This window comes from Octopus sinensis, linkage group LG16, assembly GCF_006345805.1.
Source record: "Octopus sinensis linkage group LG16, ASM634580v1, whole genome shotgun sequence".
Lineage (NCBI taxonomy): Eukaryota > Metazoa > Mollusca > Cephalopoda > Octopoda > Octopodidae > Octopus > Octopus sinensis.
The window spans coordinates 56195818-56207865 of NC_043012.1; the positions used below are offsets into that span (position 1 = coordinate 56195818).

At 39.7% G+C, this 12048-nt stretch overlaps 1 protein-coding gene across 4 annotated transcripts in view; it reads left to right on the forward strand.

The window, feature by feature from the left end:
* LOC115220367 (protein DENND6A-like) overlaps positions 1-12048 on the forward strand; it is a 127627-nt gene that overhangs the window by 44078 nt on the left and 71501 nt on the right. The window lies entirely within an intron of this gene.

Genomic DNA, 12048 nt, shown 5'->3' on the forward strand with positions numbered 1-12048 from the left:
ATGGTATTTAAGGATTCCAGCATCTTTGTGCTCACAGCTTGGATGATAACTTTAATTCAAGACCTCCTCTCATCCTTTTCTCCTGAACACATTCAAACACTTTCTGGGCTGTTTCCCAATTTATCAACATATTTTTACTTTCTACCATACATCATCCAACGGGCTAGGCAAACTTGTATCTTTCCTCTTAAAAATTCTTCTCATTTCTCTCTTATTTCTCATTGTACTTTTACCATCAGTATTACTTGCTTACTTACTGTGTCTGTCTGTCTACTGAGATGTTCTGTAAGCTGTCTAGTTCTAGCTCTTTTTCAGCTCTAGAATAACTACTTAAGTATTTACTAATTATGTTCGTTAAAGATGCCATTATAGCATCTTTAACACCTGTACCATAAAAAGCAGCAGTGAAGATTTTGCATCAATTATCTTTAATCTTCTTTATCTCTCTCTCTCTCTCTCTCGCTCTCTATAGTCAATCCTTCTTATACTTAATTCTCTTAGAAGAGTCATTGTGAGGTGTCTTCTCTCAACATTAGAATCATTCTAAAACTTTTCTGTTCACCTAGTTCTTATCATCCATCATCTTAGACTGTGTAAATAAATGTAAGTAGTTAATGATCATTGAATGATTTATAACTTGAGTAAGTGGGTCATTCTGTACTTTTATTGTTAAACTTCTGACTACAAGAGGAAGACTGATGCTTATTAATGCTACAACTATCACTATATGCATATTTTTAAAGTCCAATACGTGCCTATAATGCTAACATTTGGATTAAAACTAATGTTTTTTCACAAATCACTGTGATTTATGATACAGCACGTTGATCATTCTAATAGTTATATTGCATTGAAATAATTTGTACTTTATACTTTCAAAATACAAAACCTTCATAATTTCATAGCTTTTACTTACAGTGTCTTTTATCTCTAACATTTTATTTTCTTTTTTATAAATCATTAAATCACTGATGAGTGTTGTTGTTGTTATTGCTTAGTCCCTAGTCAACCTGTCTTTTTCGTTTTTTCTTGAAATGTGTATTAAAAATTTCATACAGCATTTCTTTTTCAAGACATGAAGACATGATTTGAGGGAGATTTGACTGTTATTTCTTGTAGAATGAGCAACTGCTTGTGATTTTATCATTAGCTTGTAGAAGGTTCCTCATTAAGATGATTTCATTAAAAGAAATTACTTCTCTAATTTTTAAAGTCTATTACTGATAAAATCACTTCTTTTGCAAAACATTGAATTAAATATTCTTTGAGCCAAAAAGGAACCATTACAGAGTGCTGAACCTACTAGAATTAGCAGCTAAATTTCCTTCAAATCACAATCTACTGTTTTAAAAGGGGAAGGTATCCTTCCCCCACTTTTTTTTTTTTCCTTTTTTGCATGTGCATATGTATGCATGTATTTGTGTCTTTGTCCATGTGTATGACTCTGCATGTGTTTTCAGACATGATGTGTGACAGACAATATGGTCATAGCTAGAATGTTTTTGACCATAAGCCTGCTTAATCTGGGCTAACACGTATACACTCATACACAAACTCTCTCTCTCTCTCACACACACACGTGCATGTATAGACAATGAGCTTCCATGCCTTTCTTATTTCTTTATTGCCCACAAGGGGCTAAACATAGAGGGGATAAACAAGGACAGACAAAGGGATTAAGTCGATGAGATCAACCCCAGTGTGTAACCGGTACTTAATTTATTGACTCCAAAAGGATGAAAGGCAAAGTCAACCACAGCGGAATTTGAACTCCTAACGAAATACCGCTAAGCATTTCGCCCGGTGTGCTAATGATTCTGCCAACTGACCGCCTTTCTGCCTTTTATGCCTTTCTGTCTACCAAAATGTACTATAAGGTCTAAGTCAAACTAAGTCTATATAGAAAACATTTGCCCAAGATGTGATGATGTGCTTCAGAGCAAACTTGTTAACCATACAGTTGTAAAGGGAATATGACCAAAATAAATAAGAGACAGAAGAACCAAGTGAAAGGAGTTCTTAGAACTCTTGACTTCTTTGTATTAGTGACAAAAATGTTTCATGGTTTCTGTGCAGAGGGCAGAGACAGCATGAGGTCAGAGTAAGAAATATGATATTGTAGGTTCTGAGTGCAGAAGAACTGGTGTGATTAGAAAATAATATTCACTTTGGTCTTTTGCAAGATCTATTACAATTTATATGAAACTCTTTCTCTCTCTTTCTCTAAGAACATTTAGTTGATGTTAGCCCCAAGTTAGTCCTGAATGAAGTAGGCTTACGATCAAAGGCATAGCTATGTGGTTACGACGTTTGCCTCCCATGTTTTGGGATTAAGTCCCACTGTGCAATATCTTGGATAAATGTCACCAACAGAAGCCTCGTGAATGGATTTGGTATACGGATATTGAAAGAAGCCCATCATATAATAAGCATTTATGTATGTGTGAGCTTTTGTTTGTTTACATTTGCAACTTTATAACAGTTGCTACTGGCTGTGTTATTTTAATTTCTCCTATCAACTTGTCTGATTGCTTTGTGTCTTTGTACATATGTGAAATAAGAGATTTCTTACTTAAAAACATATAAGGATTAAGTAGAGGAAGGACATCTGGCTTCAATAATGAATTCACCTAACCTATGCATACATAGGAAAATGGATGTAAAATGAATGGTCATTCTGCACCCCTAAATTGATGATTACTTTTTAGTGTGTGTAGTTATGATCCTCCTCAGTTAAGCATACAATATATCGCAGTGGTTCTCAATCAGGGTCCATCTGGTCCTTGTGGGGTCCATATAAGATTTTGTTGTTGAAACTTATACTCTTTTACTTGTTTCAGTCATTTGACTGTGGCCATGCTGGAGCACTGCCTTTAGTCGAGCAAATCGACCCCAAGACTTATTCTTTGTAAGCCTAGTACTTATTCTATCGGTCTCTTTTGCTGAACCACTAAGTTACGGGAGCGTAAACACACCAACATCGGTTGTCAAGCGATGTTGAGGGGACAAACACAGACACACACACACACATATATATATACATATACACGACAGACTTCTTTTCAGTTTCCGTCTACCAAATCCCCTCACAAGGCTTTGGTCGGCCCAAGACTATAGTAGAAGACACTTGCCCAAGGTGCCACACTGTGAGACTGAACACGGAACCATGTGGTTGGTAAGCAAGCTACTTACCACACAGCCACTCCTGCGCCTTATGTGCAATAAATTGTTTATACTTCTACAATACACAAAACACTTTTACAGTTTTCTTATAAAATTTCTAGTAATATAAAATTTAAAAAATATAACAAGGTTTCTTAAACATGGAATAGCTGTGAGGGTCCATCTGAGTAAGATAGGAATCAAAGGTTTCCATAGGTAAAAAAATATGGTTGAGAACCATTGATTTATCCAAAACAACAAATCTAAGTTATGCTTAGTAGTTCAGCTTATCTGTGCAGCATTGATCTTTTAGATCAGAGCTAGACCTTGAGCTTTACAACACCACCAACACATATACCACCTCTAGCAGCCTGACACTCTGTCAGTTACAACAACGAGGGTTCCAATTGATCCGATCAACAGAACAGCCTGCTCGTGAAATTAACATGCAAATGGTTGAGCATTCAACGGACATGTGTAACCTTAACGTGGTTCTCAGGGCGATTCAGCGTGATGCAGAATGTGACAAGACTTGCCCTTTGACATACAGGTACAACTCATTTTTTTGCCAGCTGAATGGACTCGAGAAACATGAAATAAAGTGCCTCGCTCAAGGACACAACATGCTGCAGGGAATCAAACTCACAACCTTATGATCGTGAAACGAATACCCTGAACCAGTAATGCTTATATGGCCTAAAAGATGGGATGGTTGTGGTTGGAATATCTGTGATCCAATTTCATAATCTGCTTGATCAGAGCTGACCTAGCGCTAAGCAAAAATAAACAACCTATCTGACCAGTCCATTTCTGATTGTTTTGGGTTCCTACCTAATTTGTTTTTCCTACATCTTTAACAAAGCTACTTCCTATTTCCCATGTGAATATAGACAAATGTATTCTTTGCTATTCATTGATATTATGTCCCTCCTGCTAGATGTGTGCCAGTGTTAGAATTTGTTGACAATTATTATATTCCTTGTAAGGTTTACATTAGAAATTATCATCATCATTGTGATTTTGATATTTGCTTTTCTAGGCTTGCATGGATGGGACAGGGTCTATTGAGGCAAAGCTGGATGCCCCCACCTGTTCCTAAGCCAGGTAATACTTTGCCATAACCAGATAGGTTTTCACAGAATATTAGAAAACGAATGACACCACTTATATGACAGTGACACTCATTTACAACTACAAGATAATGTCTAGACAAGGAGACACAAACATACATACTCACACAGAGACGCTGCTAGTAAGGTGAGGGTTGGCAACGAGTACAGTGAAGAATTCCGGGTAGAGGTTGGGGTCCACCAAGGTTCAGTCCTCAGTCCCCTCCTATTTATCATAGTCCTCCAGGCAATAACGGAGGAATTCAAGACAGGTTGCCCCTGGGAGCTCCTCTATGCTGATGACCTTGCTCTAATTGCTGAGTCACTATCAGAACTGGAGGAGAAGTTTCAGGTGTGGAAACAAGGATTAGAATCGAAGGGCCTTAGAATCAACCTAGCCAAAACCAAAGTTCTAATAAGTAGGAAGGTAGATCAATCACAAACGCCTTCAGGTAGATGGCCCTGCTCGATCTGTAAAAAAGGTGTAGGTAGAAACTCTATAAGATGCACCAAGTGTAAGCTATGGACACATAAGAGGTGCAGCAATGTCAAAGGAAGGCTAACTAGGAAAATAGTTTTTGTCTGTGGCAAATGCTCAGGAGCAATAAACACTGGAAATATGCAGAGACCAACTTCTGCCACGTTCCAGGGAGACAAACTAGAAGTAGTTGATAGCTTCCGCTACCTAGGAGACCAAGTCAGTAGCGGGGGTGGGTGTGCTGAAAGTGTAACTGCTAGAGTAAGAATAGCCTGGGCAAAGTTTAGAGAGCTCTTACCCCTGCTGGTGACAAAAGGCCTCTCGCTCAGAGTAAAAGGCAGACTGTATGATGCATGTGTACGTACAGCCATGCTACATGGTAGTGAAACATGGGCCGTGACTGCTGAGGATATGCGTAAGCTCGCAAGAAATGAAGCCAGTATGCTCCGATGGATGTGTAATGTCAGTGTTCATAATCGTCAGAGTGTAAGCTCCTTGAGAGAAAAGTTGAACCTAAGAAGCGTCAGTTGTGGCGTGCAAGAGAGACGGCTGCGCTGGTATGGTCATGTGACAAGAAAGGCTGAAGATAGTTGTGTGCAAAAGTGCTACACCCTAGCAGTGGAGGGAACCTGTGGAAGAGGTAGACCCAGGAAAACCTGGGACGAGGTGGTGAAGCACGACCTTCGAACTTTAGGTCTCACTAAGGAAATGTCTAGAGACCGAGACCTATGGAAGTATGCTGTGCATGAGAAGACCCGGCAAGACTAGTCAGGCCATAACCCGTGGCCCCGACCGGGGACGTAGTCAGTCCTGTGCATACCTTCCTTCTTGTGACACTTATGAAGACCTGTTGAGGCAAGTGAAAATCAAATCAAATCAAAACAAATCAAAATAGATGAACATCAGTGGAATTGTATTCTTCGTGGTACCAGTGCCGGTGGCACACAAGAAAACCACCCAAACGTGGCCGTAACCAGTACCGCATCGACTGGCCTCCGTGCTGTGGGCACAACACACACCATCCGATCGTGGCCGTTCGCCAGCCTCATCTGGCACCTGTGCCGGTGGCACATAAAGACACCATCCGAAGACCCGGCGACGTAGTCAGTCCACCTGTGCATACCTTCCTCTTATGACACTTGTGAAGACCTGTTGAGGCAAGTGTGTGACACTTGTGAAGACCTGTTGAGGCAGAGGCAAGTGTGTGACACTTGTGGAGACCTGTTGAGGCAAGTGTGTGACCCTTGTGAAGACCTGTTGAGGCAAGTGAAAATCAAACCAAATCAAAATAGATGAATATCAATGGAATTTGTATCTTTGTGGTTCCAGTACCGGTGGCACACAAGAAAACCATCCGAACGTGGCCGTCGACTGGCCTCCGTGCTGTGGGCACAACAAACACCATCTGATCGTGATCGTGGCCGTTCGCCAGCCTCACCTGGCACCTGTGTCGGTGGCACATAAAAACACCACCACCATCCAAAGACCCGGCGACGTAGTCAGTCCACCTGTGCTTACCTTCCCTCTTATGACACTTGTGAAGACCTGTTGAGGCAGAGGCAAGTGTGTGACACTTTGTGAAGACCTGTTGAGGCAGAGGCAAGTGTGTGACACTTGTGGAGACCTGTTGAGGCAAGTGTGTGACACGCGTGACACTTGTGAAGACCTGTTGAGGCAAGTGAAATCAAACCAAATCAAAATAGATGAACATCAATGGAATTTGTATCTTTGTGGTTCCAGTACCGGTGGCACACAAGAAAACCATCCGATCGTGGCCGTTCGCCAGCCACATCTGGCACCTGTGTCGGTGGCACATAAAGACACCATCCGAAGACCCGGCGACGTAGACAGTCCACCTATGCATACCTTCCTTCTTGTGACACTTGTGAAGACCTGTTGAGGCAAGTGAAAATCAAATCAAATCGAATCAAATCAAATCAAAACAAATCAAAATAGATGAACATAAATGGAATTTGTATCTTTGTGGTACCAGTGCCGGTGGCACACAAGAAAATCATCCGAACGTGGCCGTAGCCAGTACCGCATAGACTGGCCTCCGTGCTTTGGGGACGTAACAAACACCATCCGATCGTGGCCGTCCGCCAGCCTTATCTGGCACCTGTGTCGGTGGCACATAAAAACACCATCCGAGCGTGGCCGTCTGCCAGCCTCGTCTGGCACCTGTGTCGGTGGCACATAAAAACACCATCCGAGCGTGGCCGTTCGCCAGCCTCGTCTGGCACCTGTGTCGGTGGCACATAAAATCACCCACTACACTCTCGGAGTGGTTGGCGTTAGGAAGGGCATCCAGCTGTAGAAACACTGCCAGATCTGACTGGCCTGGTGCAGCCTTCGGGCTCCCCAGACCCCAGTTGAACCGTCCAACCCATGCTAGCATGGAAAACGGACGCTAAATGATGATGATGATGATGATGATATATATTATAATGATAATAATATTAGGGAGTATATCTCCAAACTTACAGGAAGAATTCAATTTAGTATTAAATCAAATTTCACAATATATATATATACTAGCAGTATCGCCCGGCGTTGCTCGGGTTTGTAAGGGAAATAATTATATAAGCATTTTTAGAGATGTAAAGTATAATAGCCATCTCAATATGGCTAACCACAAAGGGGGAGGGGTGTTACTGTAGCTTTTTACGTTCTGAGATTTAATAATAAATTTTAGAGAGTTACTTCCCTTATATATGTCAAAAATGGATTAAAAATGGGAAAAATTGATGGTAAATTTTTTTTTAAATCGTAGACTCATCGTAGACGCGCGCTAATACCCAGACGGTCTCGATATGAATCACGACTATAAGATACCCGGTTTTGGTTAACTGCACCGCAAAATGTGGGAGTAGTTAGGAATCTAAATCGTAGGAGACAGACACACAACCTCACTTTTATATATAAAGATTTCCTCTATTTACATAATATTGAGGTCTCTTTCTTCTTTTGTTATCTTACTGTTTTTACCAATATACATACATATATATATATATATATATATATTATATATATATATATTAAATATATATATAGTTACAGAGATGTACTTGCATAGCAAGTGACTTGATCTGAGATCGTGTGCTGGAACGAAAACAGTTGCAGCGTTGAAGGTGTTTATAAGCCATTTAAGAAACACACAAAAACCGTTAGATTCACTTTAACATTTAAATTTAATTTGTCAAAATATTTTCGTCGCTTTGAGACCGCGACCTGTTAGCACGATATTTTTGTCAGTGAACAGGTCGCGGTCTGAAAGCGACGAAAATATTTGGCAAATTAAATTTAAATGTTGAAGTGAATGTAACGGTTTTTGTGTGTTTCTTAAATGGCTTACAAACACCTTCCACGCTGCAATATATATATACACACATATATATATATGTATGTATGTATGTATGTGTGTATATGTGTATGCATGTATGTGTGTGTGTGTGCGTGTCTGTGCTTGTGATTGTCCTCCACCACTGCTTGACAACGAATGTTGGTTTGTTTACATCCCTGTCACCTAGTGGTTTGACAAAGGAAACAGATAGAATAAGTACAATGCTTACAAAAATAAAACTGGAGTTGATTCATTAAACTACAATTCTTCAAGGCATTGCCCCAGCATGGCCACAGACCAATGGCTGGAAAAAGCAGAAGAATAAAAGAATACATTCTCTGCTTTGGTCTTATGTTCAAGGCATGAGAAAGCTTGAGTTTACACGAGAAGGCCTAACAGACCTGGTAGAAACAGCAGCCAAATCTCCCTCAAATCACACCTTACAGTCTTATGTATGTATATATATATGAGCCAATGAGGGGGACCTCTACATGGTAGCTAGACCTGGTAGAAATAGCAGCCAAATTTCCCCCAAATCACACCTTACTGTCTTATCTATGTATATATGTATGTATGAGCCTATGAGGGAGACCCCTACATGGCAGCTAGACATGGTAGAAATAGCAGCCAAATCTCCCTCAAATCACACCTTACTGTCTTATCTTTCTGCTACTTATATTCGTCGTAAAAAACTTTCCTGTCACACACTCACGCACACACACACACACACGCACCCTCACACACACACACACACACACACTCACACACACGCACGTTAGCTTACAATTTTATTTATATATTTGCGTGTGGATGTGTGGAAAGAGGAAGTGGGAGGCAGAGTGAAAGAATCACTCACTACAGTAAGTCAATTACTTTCATTTTATTCGTCGCCCACTGTGTGTGTGCGTTTGCGTGTGCTGTAAACCAGACTAAGAAAAGCATTTGACACACACACCAGAATGTGAGTTTTCTGTAAATTTTGCTTAACTGGAGTTTAAATTTTAAAAACTGGACCTGGCATGACGCAATGCATTGTACTCTTAAAAATGCAAGGTAAATTGTAATTGAAGAAATCCTATATTGTAGATTTGTATAACTCCCAAAGGGAGGCAGATAAAATCTGCCTTTTATAATAAGAGATTATAATAAGAGATATATATATATATATATATATATATATATATAAATTAGAGAAAAACCACTATTATGTACTTTATTGTAATCTAGGTAAATGTTTTATCATATATTTTATTTTTTCTATTTGGTATGATTTACATCTATCATTGTTTGACTTACATAATAGTGGTTTTTCTCTAATCTCTCTCTCTATATATATATACATACACACACAAACACACACTCACATACGCATATACGAATGTATATGTTTATGTCTCCTTGTCTTGGTATATTGTTGTAATATTTGTAAATAAGTGTCACTGTCCATACAAGCAGTGTCATTTGTTTGCAATATTCTACGAAAACATGTCTGGCCATGGCAAGAAGGGCATCTGGCTGTAGAAAGATCTGCTTCAATAAACCCCATAACCCATGCAAGTATGGGAAATCATAATAATTTAACATCCATTTGGATGGTTCGACAGGAGTTGCACTGGACACCCTTGTTTCTTTTGGCTTGGTTTCTACAGCTGGATGCCCTTCTTAATGGCAGTCATGTTACAGAGTGTACTGAGTGCTTTTTACATGGCACCAGTACCGGGTCTTTAAAATGATGGGGATGATGAGTGTGTCTTTGTCAATGTCTTTGATGATTTGGAGCTCGGATAACTGGGTTTTAGTTCTATATTTTTGCAACTGGTTTCATTGGCCATTATATTGTTGTTGTTGTAGTTGTTTATATCCTAGTCAGCCCTGATTCAACCAAGCTATGATCAAAGTTATTCCATCCATGACCACCTTTACTTTTTTTTTTTTTATCAGACATTGTTTGTTTAGAGATATACTGACATGTCTTGAGAGAAAGATGCAATAAAAGAGAAATTTAATTGCAGCTAGTCATTGTTGTTGCTCAGCTCCAGATCAACACTGGTTTCGTTAACTTTATGAAAGACCATCATGACTTAGGTGCAAATCTAGGACGCATATAGTTTGCTCTCTTTTTTAAGGCATTACAATGCAATTTTAGGGAGATTTTGTTGCTATTTCTAGCAGATCAAGTGACTGTTAAGAGGCTTTGTTGGCAGCAGCAGCTTCTTCATCTTCATAGTTGTCTTCTTCTGCATATTCTTTTACCACCATCTTCTTTTCTTTGTCATCATCGTCTCATTTTTCTTTTCCTTCTTCCCTTTTTTTCTTCAGCTTCTTCTTTTACTTCTTTGTCTACTCTTTCTTCATCAGCTTTTCCTTCTTCATCTTCTCTTTCTTCATCTTTTTTTTTCGTTGTCTTCTTCATTGCTGCTGCTCTTTAATCCTAGGCAACTCTGTTGGAACAGAGCAGGACTCCTTGTCACAGAAGTAATTTATCAAAGATTTAGGAAACAAACTCCTTAGTGTTATGTGGGGGGTGAGGTGGGGGAGAAGAGGGCCAACCACGCTGTTCACTAATGTGATGGAGGAGGTGGCATAAAATACACAGCAGCTTACCTTGATTAATATCATTCAATCAAACTTAGAACTAAGGCGATTCCTGCTTTTCTGAGCAAAATGTCTTTAGCCATGAAATAAAGATTAAGTGGGAATTTGATTAAAAAAAACAGAACAAACAAACCTTCCTTCCCTGCTCTCATACACACATTAAATGTTTGCCAGAAAGCCCTCCTGTGGCTTGCTGAGTGCCCCTTTGACATTGATCTTGACTGATGCGATAATGATGGTGATGATGATTGGTAGGTGTTTATTCTTTTCAGTCGTAGGACTGTGGCTATGCTGGAGCACTGCCTTGAGTTATTTTCTATCAGTTTTGTTGTTACTTTATAGCAAGAGGTAGGTCTGTGATTGAGTTTGTAACAGCTGATCTTCCCTGAGGTTATCTTTGAATGGTTGACTGGTCCAGTATCACTGTTATGAATTTATCCAACGTTTTTCTGGATTATTTCAGTAGAAGTTCCTTATATATTTCGGGCTTCTTTAGGTAAGCAGCTGAACAGCTGAGGACCTCTAAATATCAGACTGGTACGATAGTGTTTTTAAAAAAAAAAGTGTAATGTCATTTCTGTTCCTATGTAACTGTATGTCTTTGCCATCAGACTGGAATTCTTTTTTCTTTTTTTTTTTGTGTAGTCTTCTAACTATTGGTTTGTTGCTATTCCATTTCTCTCACACTTGTTTTAGTCATTGGAATGGGGAACTATCCTGAAACTTTAATCAAGTGACTGTGTGGTAAGTAGCTTGCTTACCAACCACATGGTTCCAGGTTCAGTCCCGCTTTGTGGCACCTTGGGCAAGTGTCTTCTACTATAGCCTTGGGCCGACCAAAGCCTTGTGAGTGGATTTGGTAGACAGAAACTGAAAGAAGCCCATAGTATATTTGTACATATATATATATATGTGTGTGTGTGTGTATGTGTCTATGTTTGTCACCCCAACATCGCTTGACAACCAATGCTGGTGTGTTTACGTCCTCGTAACTTTGTGGTTTGGCAAAAGGGACCGATAGAATAAGTACTAGGCTTACAAAGAATAAGTCCTGGGGTCGATTTGCTCGACTAAAGGCGGTGCTCCAGCATGGCCGCAGTCAAATGACTGAAACAAGTAAAAGAGTAAACAAATTATCCCCAGTACTTACTTTTTTGCATTCTATTGATCTCTTTTGTCAAACTGCTAAGCTACAGGAACAATGATATATGCAGACATAGACATACATGTGTGTGGTGTGTGCCAGTGTCACATAAAAGCACTTGTGTCGGTGCCACATTAAGAGCACCCAACACACACAGTTAAGTGACTGGCTTTAGGAAGGACATTAAGCTGTAGAAACCGAGTCAAATCAGACTGGA